We start from the raw sequence: 20,116 nt of genomic DNA on the forward strand, positions 1-20,116 counted from the left end.
CTTTTTACACAATGTTGAGTATTAACCCCTTAGGTTCCACAGTGAGTATAACAAGCATGCGTTACTGCATATACAGACTGATTTTACTGTTGTGGGTTTAGTAACACGTTAAGGCTACCAGTTAACATCTCGGCATTAATGATGTACACAGTTCTTTCCTTATAGGGGTAAACAAAGTGCCTATCCTTACAATTGTTTATTACTTTTGAGGAAATATACATACATACTGTATGTCCCAATATTTCAGTAGTCAAGTCCTGCTCCAGTGTGTTCCTGGTTGCTTTTTAGTTCTGTGCTAATAATTTTTTAGTATTATCTGCTTTTTCTATTCACATACCGTACTGTGTATGCTTAAAAAAAAACCTAGGGCTGTCATGTTTGTATTTAGAGATATAAGAGGCTCTCAGGGATGAAAGAACTTATGATAAATCAAAAACCAACATGTCAGGGCCCTTTTTATCAATGCCAGCATGATTCTAGCTGGGAGGTGAATAGCAAGCGTAAAGCCATACATTAGCACCTGGCTCATGGAGCTTCTACTGATTGCTGCCAGTGTCTTACCCTGATTACTGCTCTGTTTATTTGTGGTTAGTTCATCTTTTTTTGATTCTCTGCTCTCATTCTAGTGGGATCAAGAGGATAAGCTGTTCTTCCTATAAAAACCCAATGAGATTTGAGTCTCCTCATTTGTGATTCACCCAGATGCTCTTCGAACGTTCCCTTCTTCCCCTCAAAGGTATCATCAGTGCTGAAATGAGACTGCTTACAGAAAACTTGCTTTCTTTTTTATTTTTTTTCTAGTTAATTAAACACGAGAAGGACAATAAGTAAGTTTTAGCTAAGCCGAAACCAAGTCAAAGTCAATCTATGCCATGGCAGGAAGCCTTGAAATGCTAAGAGTAAGTCCCTTGTGCAGACACAAAAGAAAAGAAACAGTTCCACTAATGTTAACATTACGCCTCTGGAATCCTTAACACTTCCCGATTCCTGAAGAGGAGCATAACGATAGAGGACAATAAAGAAAAAGTTGTGTACCTGGTGTGGTGTCTGGAGAATGACATTCGGCTGTCATGAAGAAATATTCGAAAACATTCAGACACATATCCTTCTTTGTTTCTTTTTTTGTCTGTCAAGAAGACTATATTTTAGAGAATATATATAGCCTTCATTCCAGTGGACAGTGTGATAGAGGATTTACTGCAACACAGGGAGCCTTCCTTTAATTTACAACTAGTGGACAGAGAGAGTAAGCAGAATTTTGATGATTTTACAAGCATGTCTTTCTTTCAGATAGCTCAGCAGTAGAGATCTCCACTTCTCTGTTTCTTTTATATGTATCCTCCCCTAATGCTGCACGAATAAGTAACCTGAAAGGACAACATATATTACCATACCTTTATTTTTGTTAGATTAAATGGTGATGGATCAAGTGTTGTCTGATTTACAGGGTAGGATCTGACACATACTGCTAGATCCAGCATTATCAGGATCTTGTAACAGAAACAATTTAGTACTGTCAGTGATACCTTTTTTATTTGCAATAACATACAATTTTCAGGACAAGCTTCCAGGGTATGTCCCCTTCTTCAAGGTCCAAGCAGTACTATGTCACAAAGTTTTAGCAGAATGTTAAAAGAAACAGTCTCTGAGGGGAATAAAGAAAACAGAAAAAACACACTCAAACAAATGTACACCAATGGTTCTAAAACGAAGATTAGACTAAAAATAAGACAGAGCAAAAAAAAACTGAGGGGTGGGGGGGGGGGTACAACAGTCACATAGGGGGTCATAAAACTGTTGGATAATGAGTGAGGAATCCCATGTCCAAATCCAAATTAAGGCCGTTATCTTTTGTATCAAATAGAAATATCATTCTTAGTTGAAAAGTTTTCCTTTCCTTGATACTTTTGAAATTCCCTGAAAGATATTGAGGTCTTCCATAGTGTGGTCCAGTTGTGCAAAATGGTGTCCAACAGGTGTGCAGAAGTCTTCTTCTTTATAATCTTTGATGGTGTGTTTGTGCAAATTCATCCTTGTTCTCAACTTCTGTCCTGTTTCGATCCTTTGCTGCATTTGTTGCACTGGATAAGGTACACAACATTACTAGAGGTGCAGCTGTATGATCTGGTGATACTGAAGATCGCTTTTGAGTGTGTGAGACTTTTTGATGGATTCATTTGGTTGCACAGTTTGCAGCGTTTTTTATCACAGGGTTTGCTTCGGCTACAATCACCTGAAGCAGGATCTTGTAGAAACTGAGATATAGAATTTGAATCTTTGCAGACATTTATGGCCTATTCATGTTATGCCATAACGGATCTGTGCCGCTCCAAGTCTGCAGTATCAGGTTTACACTCTGTGTTCAGGTGCTGGCAGAGAGAGAGCACATCTTGCTCCAAAATAAAATATGGCATGCATGTATTGCCACACACTGTATTCAAGGATCTATGCATGCAGGACTTTTGGTGCGCTTTCAGAAAACACACCAAAACCTCCCAATGTAATAGAAGTTGATGGCATGAAACCTGTGGGAACACTGCGTTGTAGACTGGAGCTCCACTTTCGACAGGAAACATGCTTCCTGTCGAAAGTGGAGCTCCAGTCTTCAGCCAGACTCCCTTTGTGATTGAAGAATATACAGAGTAGAGGAGAAGAGTGGAAAGAATGTCTCATTCCGTATGTTCGTCTGGACTTCAAAATCCTCTATATGGGTAAATTAAAGTTCTCTGCGGGAGAAGGAGAACTACTTGGGGAACCATCATGCCATCAGTCCCACTAAGACAGTGTTTCTCAACCTTTCTAATGCCGTGACCCCCTAATACAGTTCCTCATGTTGTGGTGACCCCCAACCATAAAATTATTTTCGTTGCTACTTCATAACTGTAATTTTGCAGTGGGAGGACTAGCGCCCCATCACTGATGTCAGTGGGATGAATAGTGTCCCATCGTTGGTATCAGTGGGATGAATAGTGCCCCATCATTGGTGTCAGTGGGAGGAATAGTGTCCCATCATTGGTATCAGTGGGAGGAATAGTGCCCCATCATTGGTATCAGTGGGAGGAATAGTGTACAATTATTGGCGTCAGTGGGGGGAATAGTGCCCCATCATTGGTGTCAGTGGGAGGAATAGTGCCCCATCATTGGCGTCAGTGGGGAGGAGGAATAGTGCCCCATCATTGGCGTCAGTGGGAGGAATAGTGTACAATTATTGGCGTCAGTGGGAGGAATAGTGCCCCATCATTGGCGTCAGTGGGAGGAATAGTGCCCCATCATTGGCGTCAGTGGGAGGAATAGTGCCCCATCATTGGCGTCAGTGGGAGGAATAGTGCCCCATCATTGGTGTCAGTGGGAGGAATAGTGCCCCATCATTGGCGTCAGTGGGAGGAATAGTGCCCCATCATTGGCGTCAGTGAGAGGAATAGTGCCCAATCATTGGCGTCAGTGGGAGGAATAGTGCCCCATCGTGGGTGTCAGTGGGAGGAATAGTGCTCCATAGTGGGTGTCAGTGGGAGGAATAGTGCTCCATAGTGGGTGTCAGTGGGAGGAATAGTGCTCCATAGTGGGTGTCAGTGGGAGGAATAGTGCCCCATCGTGGGTGTCAGTGGGAGGAATAGTGCCCCATCGTGGGTGTCAGTGGGAGGAATAGTGCCCCATCGTGGGTGTCAGTGGGAGGAATAGTGCCCCATCGTGGGTGTCAGTGGGAGGAATAGTGCCCCATCGTGGGTGTCAGTGGGAGGAATTGTGCCCCATCGTGGGTGTCAGTGGGAGGAATAGTGCCCCATCATTGGTGTCAGTGGGAGGAATAGTGCCCCATCGTGGGTGTCAGTGGGAGGAATAGTGCCCCATCGTGGGTGTCAGTGGGAGGAATAGTTCCTCATCATTGGTGTCAGTGGGAGGAATAGTGCCCCATCGTTGGTGTCAGTGGGAGGAATAGTGCCCCATCGTTGGTGTCAGTGGGGGGAGGAATAGTGCCCCATCATTGGTATTAGTGACACAAATGATGGGGCACTATTCCTCTCACTGACACCAATGATACTTACCTTGCTGACTCCTGCTCCAGTCTGGGCTCGCTCTCTCCCTCTCCCATCTACAGCCTGCATACCTGGCTGCAGCAGCAAAATTTGCACTTACCTGTCAGCTGTCTTCCTTCTCTGGCCTCTCTCTTCACTCGCTCCTGCAGCTCCCTCGATCTTCTTCGATCTCCGCGCGCTGCCGCTCGGCTCCTCCTCTCCAAGCTCCACCTCCTCGCCGGTGATTGGCCGCCTGTGTGCCTCTCCTGAGCTACAGTTCCGGTGGCCAATCAGCGGCGAGGAGGCGGAGCTGTTGAGTGATCCCGGAGGTGTGGCCAGGTTACAGGGGCAGGATATCATCCCGCCCACAGATCGCCTGAGACAGGAGTGCTGTCTCGGTTCCTAAGACCATCGGAAATATGTGTTTTCCGATGGTCTTAGGCGACCCCTGTGAAATGGTCATTCGACCCCCAAAGGGGTCGCGACCCCCAGGTTGAGAACCGCTGCACTAAGAGGACACAAGTGCTTTATGACCAAACATTATAAGATGTGAGGTCCAAAAGCTCCAGGTGAGAGCACAATCTGGGTGACGGTGGAGGAACACTTATGTTTATGAAGATGTGCAGTGGTGAAAGAGTGGAGAAGTATCAAGAAAGATTCTACTAGTCTACTGGGACTATTTCTCTTAACATTTATATGTTGATGTGCGGGATTCACACTTATGTTTGTGATAAGTTTTCATGAGGAGCATTGAATTAGCAAAGAGGCGTTGCACTAATATATTTTAGATTTTGTGACACATGTATATGAGTGTGTGGAGGGTGTAGGCGACTTCAAGTGGGGCTGTTTTTGGTTGCTCGCAGGACCAATACACATATACACTGCGCTGCACCTGAGCTGCAGGAAAATTGCACCGCGTCGGTGCGAAAGAGTCGTAACTGTTTCCCAAAACATTTACACTCAAGGCTTGCCATGAATGATAGAAATCATTAAAAATCTTCACAAGTCACAATAAAGTCTTCAGAAATCACACTTGAAATCGCACACAAATTGCATGATTTTAATACGCTCCGGTGTGACTAACATCCAATCATGTGACTACTGCAACTCCCTCATTGGCTTACCTTTACATCCCCCCTCCAGTTCATCATGAATTCTGCTGCCAGGCTTATCCACCTTACCAACCGTTCAGTGTCTGCTACCCCTCTCTGCCAATCCCTCCACTGGCTTCCACTCGCTCAACGAATAAAATTCAAAATACTAACAACAACTTACAAAGCCATCCACAACTCTGCCCCCAGCTACATCACCAACCTGGTCTCAAAATATCTACCAAACCGCTCTCTTCGATCCTCCCAAGACCTTCTGCTATCTAGTTCCCGTGTCACCTCTTCCCATGCTCAATTCCAGGACTTCTCCCGAGCTTCTTCCATCCTATGGAACTCCCTACCCCAATATGTCCGGCTGTCTCCTAATCTATTCACCTTTAGATGATCCCCGAAAACCTTTCTCTTTAAAGAAGCCTATCCTGCTTCTACCTAGTAAACTGCCTTTTATTTCCTCCACCAGCTCATCCCCCCACAGGTATTACCTTTTATATCATTCAGCCCTTCCTCCTAGATTGTAAGCTCTAACGAGCAGGGCCCTCTGTTTCCTCTTGTACCAAATTGTATTGTAACTGTAATGTCTACTTTCATTTTGTAAACTGTTGGCGCTATATAAATCCTGTATAATAATAATAATGTGAAGGAAATACTTAATCTATCGTTTTAGTTCTGCACATGAACTCTATTTCCGTTTGTTTCACTGTGCCTCAGCAATGTTCGCACTTTAGGACTCGCTCATACCATCCCTGCGTGTTTTAGTTGGTGTTCGTTGTGTAGAAGTGGTGCACTGCATTGTTACAACTCAAGGCACTGTTTCTTTTTTTCTTTTTAAAGTGTTACAAAATGACAATTGATTCAACTGTGTGCACCGCAGCATGTTGTGCCTCTGTGTGGTGCGACGACATGCGGTGTGATGCACACATGCTGCATTTTTACACAGTTCACACCGCCGCACGTATATAGTGTGAACAGGGCCTAAACAATTGCCTTCTATGTGCCCTTGCATTGAGCCTGATCAACACAGCACAGCACAGCGCACATTAAGTGAAAGAGCCTGAAGTAAGTAAATTATATTGTTTTTTCACTGTATTATATACAAAGGTATTTTTAGCTTTCTGTCATTTATCACGCCAATCTATCTCATACACTTCACTTACTGAGCTCTGTTCACCCTTATTGTCTGTGTGTGCTATGAAAAACAAACAACACGCCGTTTGTGGCCATAACTGTTTTCTAGATTGTTCCTCAGGATTACTGACAGATATTTTACAAGGTAAATAAAATCCCTAATAGCATGTTTAATGAATTCTGCCTGATAATTACAGTATATAGACACAATCGATGAATGTTATGATTAACTTATTTTGACTGAATTTACAAAAATAACGTCTGCATTGGAAAAGCAATGTGGAAATGTGTTCGGAATAAAAACCCAGAGTCGCAGTATGTATTTCTGCCTTAATGATGCCGTTAAAGACTTTATAATGTAGATAAAAATCTCAGTAAGTCCAAGCAAAAATGTTAAAATGTATTCTAGTCTCTTATCATTCTCTGTGGATGGAGTGGAGCTGCTGTGAGCTTCAAGGAAAGCTGCACTCCTAAAATGCTAGTTTCCTGGCTGCCATGCTGATCCAGTACTTTCTGAGTTACAACCCTGGAACAAGTATGCAGAGGATGTTCTGTCTTGACTCTGACTTTACTAGCTGTATGTGTATTCCTAGTAAATGATTCAGTGAGTATTGACATTGGCGATAGCCAGGTAAGTAGCATTAGTACAATTAATCCAGCCACATGGTATGCTCAATATGGTATTTTTATACTTTACTTATACAGCAACAATATGTTTTGCAGTATTTTTGGAAAATCACAAAATGGGCAGATAAACAACTGGTTGGTAGCCCTGCCAACACAAATGTACAATTTAATCTCCTGCTAACTGTGTAATGAAAATATGCAACGGAAAGACAGATGGGCTTTAACTTCTTCTCACCGGCCTCTCGATGGATGGGCGTTAATGCCGAGCACATATATGCAACCCTATGTAAAGACTTTGCTGTGCTATGAGCATGCTTGCGATCAAGAGCTTTACGATCATGTGACTACCAATCACAGTGGTCACATGATCAGAATGCCCACCTCCAACTCCCAGCATTTAGATCAGTGGTCTCCAAATTGCGGCCCGTGGGTCGAATGCGGCCCTTTGCCTGCCTCTATCCAGCTCTCGGGGTACTATTCCTTCCACTGACACCAACAAGGAGGCACCATTTCTTCCACTGGCACCAGCTATGGGGCATTCTTCCTTCCACTGACACCAATGATGGGACACAATTTCTCTCACTGATATAAACAATTAGGTACTGTTCCTCCAACTAATACCAAGGATGGGGCCCTAATCCTCCAACTAATGCCAATGATAGGGCACTATTCCTTCCTTAATTACTAATGATGGGGCACTATTCATCCCACTGACACCAGTGATGGGACACTATTCCTCCTCCTGACACCAATGATGGGGCACTATTCCTCGCACTGTCACCAATGATGGGGCACTATTCATCCCACTGACACCCATGATAGGGCACTATTCCTCCCACTAATACCAATGATGGGGCAATATTCCTCCAACTAATACCAAAAATGGGGCACTATTCCTCCCACTAATACCAATGATGGGGAACTATTCCTCCCACTCACACCAATGCTGGGGCACTATTCCTCCCACTAACACCAATGCTGGGGCACTATTCCTCTCACTGTCAACAATGATGGGGTACTATTAATCCCACTGACACCAATGATGGGGCACTGTTCCTTCCACTAATACCAATGATGGGGAATTATTCCTCCCACTCACGCCAATGATGGGGCACTATTCCTCCCACTAACACCAATGCTGGGGCACTATTCCTCTCACTGTCAACAATGATGGGGTACTATTAATCCCACTGACACCAATGATGGGGCACTATTCCTTCCACTAATACCAATGATGGGGAACTATTCCTCCCACTCACACCAATGATGGGGCACTATTCCTCCCACTAACACCAATGCTGGGGCACTATTCCTCCCACTAACACCAATGCTGGTGCACTATTCCTCTCACTGTCAACAATGATGGGGTACTATTAATCCCACTGACACCAATGATGGGGCACTATTCCTCCGACTGTCACCAATGATGGGGCACAATTTCTCCCACTAATACCAATGCTGGGGCACTATTCCTCCCACTGACACCAATGCTGGGGCACTATTCCTCCCACTAACACCAATGCTGGGGCACTATTCCTCCCACTAACACCAATGCTGGGGCACTATTCCTCCCACTAACACCAATGATGGGGCACTATTCCTCTCACTGTCAACAATGATGGGTTACTATTCATCCCACTGACACCAATGATAGGGCACTATTCCTCCCACTAATACCAATGATGGGGCACTATTCCTCTCACTGTCAACAATGATGGGGTACTATTCATCCCACTGACAGCAATGATAGGGCACTATTCCTCCCACTAATACCAATGATGGGACACTGTTCCTCCCACTGATACCAATGACTGGACAGTATTCCTCCTATTCCTCACCTTCCACTGACTACAAGCACAAAGTCATTTTTTTTTTACTCCTACTGAGGCTGGGACATTTTCTATTCTCACTGGCCACTCCGGCCCTCCTAAAGTCTGAAAGACAGTAAACTGGTCCTTTGTTTAGAAAGTTTGGAGACCCCTTATTTAGATCCTCTTAATGGGCCGGGAGGTGGTGGCAGGAAGGGGTTAATGCCCAGTTGCTGTACTTCTGTGCCCAGGGCTGTGGATAAGGGGGTACCACCAGTCCTCCTGTACATGGCCCAGGCCAGCAGGGGGGCCCAGGCAGCTGTGCGAATCAGATGTGGGCATGGAAGTTGATTTGCACAGCGGGGGGAGGCAATTGCTGGAGAACCAATCCCCTGTATGGCTCCCTCCATGGCAGCTGAAAGCTGGCTTCTTCTCTCCCTCCCGCTGTCTTTCAGCTGCTGCAGAGAGAGCCATACAGGGGATTGGTTCCAGCAATTGCCTCCCCCCCCCCGCTGCACCAATCACTCTCCCTGTGCATCATACATTTGCCCTTTCTGCCCAGGCCTCCCTATGTGCCCCCTCCCCCCACAGTGCTGCTAGCTTCCATCCTCTCCTTCCCACCGACAGCTGCTAGCACACAATAGGATCCTTCATGGAGAGTGGGGGAAGGGTCTGGTAGATATACAGACCCTTCGTTTCCTGTATGAATGCAATGAGTGATTGGTACCAATCACTCAGTGTGTTCATTCATAACTGAAGTATAGTAAACTGTGTTTTTTTTTTGGGGGGGGGGGCTGTAAGGCTGTATGGGGCCCTGTGGTTTGTAACAGCAGCCTTGTATGCACCCGTGACAGAATGAGGTTTGTGCTCTGAGAATGTGTTCACTGCCCACTCTCAGCACATCGACCTATCTGTAACCGACAGCTGTGATTGGGAGCCAGGGGAATGAGCTCCCAATCAAGTGACTGCTGTGAAAGCTAATCATACTGGTCTCATGATACAGAGCCCACACCACCTCCCATGCATTAAAGCCCACTTAAAGGGTGCGAAGAGTTTAAAGTAATAAATGGAGTATACCCGGACAGTACAGTAAAAGGCATGCTCTTGATCTGAACCTTAAGGCAGATATCTCAACAAATCTTAAATGGGAGAATTAAGTAGATCTAAACTCTGCTTTGATTATATTTAGTTTAGTAAAGCAATGTGTATCATAAACAATTACAATGGTTTTTTTTGGGGGGGGGGTTTAAGTATAGTTTTCATTTTTGTTGCTGATCTCCTTCACCTTCTTTCAGGCACTTCCTGTCTACATGCACAGGATTGGCTGCACATCATTGCTTCAAATTGGCTTCCTATAAAATGGTGATCTATGGCTGCACAGAGCTTGCCGTATGGCCACTTGTAGTCTCTACCTGGGGTGCATGTGACAGGGTGACAACAAAGGAGCACATTTAGGAGTCATTTATCACTCTATAACAGGAAGTGTTTAAAAAACGATCTTTATGGCAGAACCACTAGGTATTCTTTTAATGAAACCTGAGTAATTAAACAGATTGAAAACAAAATGTAAAATTACATTAAAGCAGAACGTCACCTAAAAGGGAAGTCGCGCTTTTCGTCCTCCTGCCCCCTCATCTAACACTTTTGGAACAGTTTTTTTTGGAGAGGGGTACCCCTTTTCTCTGCCCACAACTTACTGGGACACATCACAGGTCCCTGGAGGTTGTGGGTTGAATCACAGAGTGCAGTACAAGTTGCGCATGCACAGTGGGTAGCAGGCTGTGAAGCTGCAAGAAGTCACAGTTAGCTTCCCACAGTAAACATGTAAGTGCCTGGGACCCTAAGACTGGCGAAGAACCGACCCGGGTAACGATGGTGCTGGATCCATGGACGGGTAAGTGTCCTTTTATTTAAAGTAAGCAGCTACAGTATTTGTAGCTGCTGAATTTTAATTTGTTTTTTTGTCAGACTGAAGAATCTCTTTAACAGGCTAAATCCTAAATTAGATTTTATTGATTGAGTTTTAATTTATTTTAAGTGATTCTAGAGATCCTTTAGGGTTGATATGAATATGACAGAAGTAAACCGTGGCAAAAACTTATTACATTTACTAGAATATCAGAAAACTAGATACATACACAAGATAGTTACCATAAAGTCTTTGTATAATCCTGTGCTTATTTAGTGAACTGAGTTTATAAAACAAATTCAGATAAGTAGTTTACCTAACTCAGATTAACTTGTATATCAAGCCTTTTTATATATCGATTACGGAAGGGTTAATCTCCTAGATTGTAAGCTCGAAAGAGCAGGGCCCTCGATCCCCTCATGTTTTGCATTGTATTGGTATTGTTCGGTCACATGTTCTGTCCCCCTTTGTAATGTACAGCGCTGAGCGAACTATTGGCGCTTTATAAATACTGTATAATAATAATAATAATAATCTGTTTTATTTTTTGTCACACCAATTTCCCCTCTACTCCTTGACTGCTGAAAAGGTTTTGCCAGGCAGGAAGTGAGGTTAACCATACAACAGAGACACAGACAGAAATAACAATAGAGTAGAGTAGGGAAGGATAGAACCCTGGTCAGACTTTTATTCCTTCATATGTGATGAAACCATTATCATTGGATCAGAAAGTGAACATAAATCTCCATACTGGAAAGTCAGACAGAAGTAAAAGTCTGGCTTCACATACACTGTAACCATCTATATACCACTGTACATTTATGAACTGTGAAGTGGATGACATTTATTTCTGCAGTACCATTTATAAACAGCACTGCAGAAATCACCCTTGGGTGGCCGTTAATTTCTGTGAACAAACGCAGTTAACAGACTCAGTGTACAGAGCTGATCCAACCAGCCCTGTACCATGTGATAGCTGTGATGACAAATCGCAAAGATCACAAATGTAAACTGTAATAAAAATACAGTCAGGTCCATAAATATTGGGACATCGACACAATTCTAACATTTTTGGCTCTATACACCACCACAATGGATTTGAAATGAAACGAACAAGATGTGCTTTAACTGCAGACTGTCAGCTTTAATTTGAGAGTCTTTATATCCAAATCAGGTGAACGGTGTAGGAATTACAATAGTTTGCATATGTGCCTCCCACTTGTTAAGGGACCAAAAGTAATGGGACAGAATTATAATCATAAATCAAACTTTCACTTTTTAATACTTGGTTGCAAATCCTTTGCAGTCAATTACAGCCTGAAGTCTGGAACGCATAGACATCACCAGACGCTGGGTTTCATCCCTGGTGATGCTCTGCCAGGCCTCTACTGCAACTGTCTTCAGTTCCTGCTTGTTCTTGGGGCATTTTCCCTTCAGTTTTGTCTTCAGCAAGTGAAATGCATGCTCAATCGGATTCAGGTCAGGTGATTGACTTGGCCATTGCGTAACATTCCACTTCTTTCTCTTAAAAAACTCTTTGGTTGCTTTTGTAGTATGCTTTGGGTCATTGTCCATCTGCACTGTGAAGCGGCGTCCAATGAGTTCTGAAGCATTTGGCTGAATATGAGCAGATAATATTGCCCGAAACACTTCAGAATTCATCCTGCTGCTTTTGTCAGCAGTCACATCATCAATAAATACAAGAGAACCAGTTCCATTGGCAGCCATACATGCCCACGCCATGACACTACCACCACCATGCTTCACTGATGAGGTGGTATGCTTAGGATCATGAGCAGTTCCTTTCCTTCTCCATACTCTTCTCTACCCATCACTCTGGTACAAGTTGATCTTGGTCTCATCTGTCCATAGGATGTTGTTCCAGAACTGTGAAGGCTTTTTTAGATGTCATTTGGCAAACTCTAATCTGGCCTTCCTGTCTTTGAGGCTCTCCAATGGTTTACATCTTGTGGTGAACCCTCTGTATTCACTCTGGTGAAGTCTTCTCTTGATTGTTGACTTTGACACACATACACCTACCTCCTGGAGAGTGTTCTTGATCTGGCCAACTGTTGTGAAGGGTGTTTTCTTCACCAGGGAAACAATTCTTCGGTCATCCACCACAGTTGTTTTCCGTGGTCTTCCGAGTCTTTTGGTGTTGCTGAGCTCACCGGTGCATTCCTTCTTTTTAAGAATGTTCCAAACAGTTGTTTTGGCCACGCCTAATGTTTTTGCTATCTCTCTGATGGGTTTGTTTTGTTTTTTCAGCCTAATGATGGCTTGCTTCACTGATAGTGACAGCTCTTTGGATCTCATCTTGAGAGTTGACAGCAACAGATTCCAAATGCAAATAGCACACTTGAAATGAACTCTGGACCTTTTATCTGCTCATTGTAATTGGGATAATGAGGGAATAACACACACCTGGCCATGGAACTGCTGAGAAACCAATTGTCCCATTACTTTTGGTCCCTTAACAAGTGGGAGGCACATATGCAAACTGTTGTAATTCCTACACCGTTCACCTGATTTGGATGTAAATACCCTCAAATTAAAGCTGACAGTCTGCAGTTAAAGCACATCTTGTTTGTTTCATTTCACATCCATTGTGGTGGTGTATAGAGCCAAAAATGTTAGAATTGTGTTGATGTCCCAATATTTATGGACCTGACTGTATATCAAAATTAATTTAGGTCCACTACTGTAGGATAGAGTAATTGTCAGTCAAACTGTCACATCACTGAAAAATGGCCTGGTGATGAAAGTGTGTGAAAGGCTGTTACTGAAGTGGTTAAAGAAGAATTACTACAATTTTCACATTTGTCTTTGATCAATAGAACTGAGGTAAGATGGGCACAAATCTTGCCAAGAGTGACAGAAAGGGAGATAACTGTGCTGGGATTTTCACAAACATGCCTGACAGTGACAGCAGCACATCCACTGTACTTTCCACCTCCAGTATTCTACATAGGCTTGCTCACAGAACCCGCAAGTTGGAAATCTCTGTGCAGTACTGAGTGTGCTTGTCATTAGCATCTAGTATGGGAGAAATGGTTTGATTGCTGAAAGCAGTTCTGGACACCAGGAGCATCACTTGCTATTACCTCTTTATTCATGTACCATTCTGATTCTGTACATACCCCTTAATGTAACAATATATCACTTAGATGTCTCTTGCCCTCCAGAGGATTTACCCCCTTCCTGAACAGGCCATTTTTTGTGATATGGCGCTGCGTTACTTTAACTGACAATTGCGCGGTCATGCAACACTGCATCCCAAATGAAATTTATGTCCTTTTTTTCCCACAAATAGAGCTTTCTTTTGGTGGTATTTGATCACCCCCGTGGTTTTTATTTTTTGTGCTATAAACAATAAAAAAACTATTTTGAAACAAAAAAAAATGTTTGACTTTTTGCTATAAAACATATCCAATAAAAATATTTTGAAAATCAAATTTCGTCATAAATTTAGGCCAAAATGTACTCTGCTACATATCTTTGCTAAAAAAAAAAACCCAATACGTGTAAATTAATTGGTTTATGTGAAAGTTATAGCGTCTATAAATGGCAGTATATATACTGGAATTTTTTTTTTTTAATACTAGTAATGGCGGTGATCAGCGGCTTATAGCGGGACTATGGCAGGTATTCTGACACTGGGGGGTAAATGTCTAACTGCCATTGACATCCCAATTACACTAATACAGTGACACTGACACTGTACTAATGACATTGGGTAGGAAGGGGTTACATCGGGGGCAATCAAAGGGATAACTGTGTGCTGTGTTGTGTTTTACATAGTGTGCTGTGTGTGCTTTACTATGTAGACAAGCTGCTTTGTATTGCTCTGCTGTGCAGAACAATACAAAGCAGCTTGTTTTTGCTGAGAGGGGAGAGCTCTGTGTTGTTTACAAACAGACCTCTCCCCTTTCACTGCTCCTCAGCGATCACCGGGTGTTGGTGGAGAATCTCTGGTCGGGATCCGGTGATTGACAGCTGTAGCCACCAATAGCGGCACGGGTAGGCCGGCACTCGTGCCCCCTTCACAGAAATGCAAAGTCACGTGTATATATATGTGATTTTGCGCAGCCCTGCCACTCTGTAGCAATATTTCTGCTATAGGGCGGCGGGGAACCGGTTAATTTGCTAATTTTGTTAGAGCACAGGCTTTTTACTATTCTTTTTATCAGAGATTGATATCATAATATTGGATCTCAGCCAATTAAGATTTTTAAAAATATACTTGGTTAACGAATTTCTTTGTTTCTACAATAAAACAAATTTCATAACAGTCTGTGAATGAGGTTGTGAAACAGCTGAGAACAACATGTAAAGTCATATGATTGTGTACATTGCTTGAAACTAAGCTCTCAGCAACAATATTTCACAGATTTTTAAAAAGTGTTTCATATTGTCTTCTTAGAACAAGAGACAGTTAAATCACAAAGAGAGGCTCATTCAGCCAAAGAGAGATGCCTTTGCACAGACATAGGTACTTCTTGCCAAACTGAAACACATTCCCTGCCAAAGTAACAAATCATGGAAGAATGGCCTTTTTATGAGACAGGCTGTGCTTTGTTTACACATGCTAGTATACTGCTTGTAAATGAATGTCTACACTATTATATTGGTGCTAGTCATTGCTGCTAATATATCTCCCAACTAGCCACTTTCAGTTCCTGCCTGGAGGACCCATTATGTCTGTATGCTGAATGGCCATACCCCTCAATATATGCACATAGTTTCCAAGAAAATGTTTTTTTTTTCTAAGTAGTTTTATATAAACCCGCTGGATGTGGAATTTTGGTCACATTTCTGCATAATGAGTTTTACTTTATTTACATTTGCATTCCTAAAATGTAGTTCTTTAGAAACCTCCTAGTCATTCCTTACACTGTCCAGGCATTAATTTCTCTGGTTACCAAGCAGAACAGAGCTCCTGACTAGGACTGTTAATGAAAGATAAGGACAAGCACCTCCTGATTTGCTTTCAGCACGTTACTCCTAGCGACTATACTCACAGTAGTATGCTCCCCTGTAGACTTCAATCAACCCTGGTTGCGGATCTACTCAGTTTAATTTCCCTGCGGCAGATAGAATTCCATGCAATGTGGTATTGTTGTGTTGAATGTTGTAGCTGCAACCAAAAGAAAAGGGATTTTTATAAGTTTAAATATTTTTTAACGTTTTGATATTTCTGAGGAGAAGGTGTCATGGCTGTCTGTGAGCATTTCTCAGATAGCTCATCGTGATCTGTCCAAATAACCGGTATGGGTTCTGGCAGAGTCCAGTTCTAAGTAAAATACAATGGGGAAGCCCAGCTCTGAAACCTTGAACCGTTTGGGAAAACATATTGGGGCGAATTTGCTAAAGGCAAATAGACTGTTCACTGATTTTCCCCAGAACTTAGTAAATGTGGTCAATCTTTGCTGATTTCCATTGTCCAATCATATGCAAGCAAATGCTGTTTTTTTTTTACTTTCCTTGCACCTGATTGGGTATTATTTAAAAAGTGGAGCTTTACCAAATTAATATTTACTAATATCTGCCTTTAGTAAATCAACCCCACAATGATCAAATCTATTACAACTGATGATGTGTCCCTGCACAGAGCACACAGGGTTGATTATGGCAGACACAGCTACTCAACCCCTTCATACAGTGAGCCCTGGTTCACATATATGAGGAAGTCGGGCCACGTTTTGTGCGGGCACGAGAGCCCATTCATTTGAATGGACTCCCGTGCCCCGGGACACCCAGGTAAGAAGTCGCTGCACTTCTTCTGAAAATGCAGCCCGCACAGGAACCTCGGTCCCCACTACGGTTGCGTTTTCCAGTGCGGGCGGCATGCCATTAGAACTAATGGCACCCACCTGCAGGTCCGCATTCCTCTGTGCGGGTGGTGTGGCCGCACAGATTTTTGTGTGGATCCGCAGCGGCACCACCTGCGCAGATGTGAACCTAGCCTGAGAATGAAAAGTAATTTTTCCTTTCTGGAAGTTCCACCAAAAAAATTCTAAAATTGTGAAGCTGCAATGTTTAACTATTTGTTGTAAGCAATGCTATATGAAAAGTAACAGATATGAAGTAGGTAATCCCAATTTGGCTGCAAACATGGAAATACCCTTTTAGGCCAGTTCACACTAGAACGTGGTGAGGGAAACCCATGATCTGTGTGCTTTTCCCAAACCATGTTCAAAACGCACTGCCCTTTTGATCTACAGCGGGTGTAATGTTAATTACACTCCAAATGCAGGTCACAAATGCAGTGCGTTTTGCCTGCAGCGGATCGCATGCTACAATACTACCATACAATATGATTGCGGTTTGTTTCCAAAAGTAGTGCATGCATTACTTTAGGTGTGGTGTGAGTTCAGCCTATTCAAAAGCAATGGGCTCAAAATGAACTGCACTAAATTGCATGTAAATTGCACAGGAATGCGCTGTGCATTCCTGTGTGATTCATAGACGATTCATAGTGTGAACCTAGTCTAAGGCACTTTTAGGATTGGATTCCCTTTAAACTTTATTTAACCACTTCCACACCACCCTAGAGCCGAAATACTGCTACAGGGCGGCACGGGTGCACAAAATCACGTATATACGCAGCGCTGTATCGCAAAAAAATGGCCTGGTCAGGAAGGGGGGGGGGGGATGAATCATGTGGAGGGCAAGTGGTTAATTGACATTTCTTAGTTTACATTTCAGTGAGTCCTGAAGTGTGAACTGGAATGATTGGATAGTACTGAGTAACACTTTCCTTTGTATTTTTTTTCTTGCAGATGTCTCTGTGACTAAGATGAAGAGTTTAATAAATTATTACTAAATAATAGCAACCTAAAGGAACAAAGGTATGTAAGCTCATTAAACATAATAGAATTTTCCATTTTCCTGATTATTGCAATCACAATGTATTCTTTCCACATGTTCTTTCGTTCTGATCTATTATATGACCTGTATTCTTGCTTTCTTTGAAAGCGCTGTTGGAAGTTCAGGTCATTGTGTACCTTTTTCTTCCAAAGGCACCACTCTTGAATTTTATTTAAAAAGTTACAAACTAGTTTGTTAAAGGCACAATATAAAGTTCAGTGCAATTCAGTAAAGGCAGGTACCACAGTGCAATGGTGCAGTATCTTGTCTAGTCTGTGCCCGTAAGTGAAAATACCATATAGAATACGAGTTTTCAACAAATGTTTTATTTAAAAAAAACTGTGCTGGTGGACATTTCATATCTACTCTTGTACTCTCTATGTATACGCTACCAGTAAGGCTCCATGTACACGGGACACTTCTGAAAGATGGAAAACTGACTGCTGGAAAAAGGTTAAAAAACGGCTGTTTTTGCATACTGCTTTTATGCACGTTTTTGAGCGTTTGCGTTTAGAAGCGTTTTTTAAAGATAACCTCAGGAGACCTTCCAAAATGCCCAGCATGCACTGAAATACAGTAAAATATTAACTATTTCAAACATTTTAAGAGAAATAGAGAGAGCAGAAGCATAGAGAGCAGTATGTGTTCAGATTAGCTGTCTTTTTTTTGTGGTGTTTGGACGTGTTCCAGCTCATTTCTGTGCAGAAATTATTGCAGCAGTGTCTAACATATTTTCTTCCATGGGAAACCTCAACGTATAGTGTACCAGGTCCATATGAGTACCGGGAAAACACTTTGCATGCATTTTTCATGATGCAAAAAGGCTCTGGACTGCATCTGGATATTGAAAAGTAAAAAAAATTCTCCAAATGCTTATAAATGCGTTTACACGCATTTACACACGATTACAAGCATTTCGCATTTGAAACGCTGATAAAATCTACTCCTGAACGCAAGTTTGGTGCATTCAAAAAAACGACTGTAAACTCAACTGCCTGTAAATGACTGTAAATGATATAGTGTACATGGACACATAGGAAAACATTAGGGAGAGTTCAGGGGCTGCTGAAAAAAATGCTGAAAAGCTCCTAAACGTGAGTTCATCAGCTGCAGTGTACACGGAGCCTACGGCTGCATTCACAGCATAGAGATGTACTGCTGTTTTTATTTGAGAGTTTTTATAAGTGTATTACAAGTGTTTTAGAAGTGTTTTAGAAGCATATTAGAAGCGTTTTAGAAGTGTATTGCAAGCGCTTTACAGCTTCAGGCATTTTTGTTAAGCACTATTAATAGAGGGGGAGGAAGTTAGGGGAGGAGAGCTGCTGTTTGAGCAGAAAATGAGCAACAAAACACTTGTAAAACGCTCATGTCACACATTTTCAGGCATTTCTGTTGAAGTCTGTGGGGCCAATAACGCTTGTAATCTGCCTAAAAGAAGCTCATGTACTTTTTTGAGTGACAGGCATTTTGCTTCAGGCGACAGAATGCTCATATGTGAACAGGGGCCATTGACATGCATGGAATTTGACTTTTTGAGTGTTTTAGAGCTACAAGCAGAAAATCGCTCAGGTGTGAATGCAGCCTTAATATCAGATTGATTGCAGCAGTGTTGCTTTCACAAGGAACAGGAAAGGAAAATGAAGCTCCCGCAGTCTGGCACTGGCTGTTTTCATAAAACATAAAAGTGTGGGGCTACACATAACCAAAAAATGAGTCAGTGCGACCTCCAGACTCAGTGCGCACATACATCTCCTCGTACTAAGCTGCCAGACTAGGAAGGAGCTCACCTGAACAGACCAAGGAAGGCAGCAGCCGCCTCTGGAGCCCAGAGAGAGATCTACAAGTCCCATGCTGCCTTGCACGGCAGGATTTAAAGTCTCAGTACAAGCCGGAGATAATGCAGCAGGTTTGTCCTCTATGAGGATAAATCTTTTCTGCAGGTTTATTTTCTCTGTTCAATTTTTGCAGTTAAAGTTTGGAGCTCTACCAATGTCCGGATCACAGCTAATTTTTAGAATGATCCAACGGGTGTTTAATCCATCTACCACTGGGGACCAGTTTGATCCTTTGACGTTATTAAGTGTCCAGGTCCATGGCATGTGTTTGGAGTCTGTATTGCGCATTTTGACCCAACCTTAACTGAGGGTCAATTTCATCTGGAAAGAGGCAGAATTTTTTGGGTGTTGGTGATGGTGGATTTTCTTCATCTTCTTGACCAGATTTGAAGCATTCATGACAACATTGATGTTCCATTAAAGGGGCTTATTCTATGTTATATCTCATCCGCATGTGTATTGGACTTTCCATTTACTCATGTATTTGCACTCATTTTTTGGTTATATGTAGCGCCGCACTTTTATGTTTTATTATTTGATATATTGTTGCCTGCAATATTAAGTTGGCTGCTTATGTTCTATTGATTTTTTAGTTAGGGAGTCACATATATACTATAGTGCAGAATTTATACTTTTTTGTTTATTACACTGGCTGTTTTCAGCACAGGGCTCCCATAATGGAGGATATATGAAAACTCTTCAGCTTTCCTAAAGACCCTTAAATTTCTGAACACTTAGTGAACTCCGGGCATGCAGCTAAATATACAGTTAACATATGTTGACTGTTCCACCTGCTTAAGCATAAGTCATTTTTTACAACCAA

At 42.6% G+C, this 20,116-nt stretch overlaps 1 protein-coding gene across 4 annotated transcripts in view; it reads left to right on the forward strand.

Moving 5' to 3' along the window:
* ARVCF (ARVCF delta catenin family member) overlaps positions 1–20,116 on the forward strand; it is a 963,921-nt gene that overhangs the window by 542,791 nt on the left and 401,014 nt on the right. For all 4 annotated transcript variants that reach the window (XM_089672465.1, XM_089672464.1, XM_089672467.1 and 1 more), the window contains one exon: positions 17,371–17,439. The gene's annotated coding sequence lies outside the window, so the exon portion shown is untranslated. The remainder of the gene's footprint in view (positions 1–17,370; positions 17,440–20,116) is intronic.

Source organism: Staurois parvus, unplaced genomic scaffold, assembly GCF_062004578.1.
Source record: "Staurois parvus isolate SC_StPar_1 unplaced genomic scaffold, SC_StPar_1.0 ptg000129l, whole genome shotgun sequence".
NCBI lineage: Eukaryota > Metazoa > Chordata > Amphibia > Anura > Ranidae > Staurois > Staurois parvus.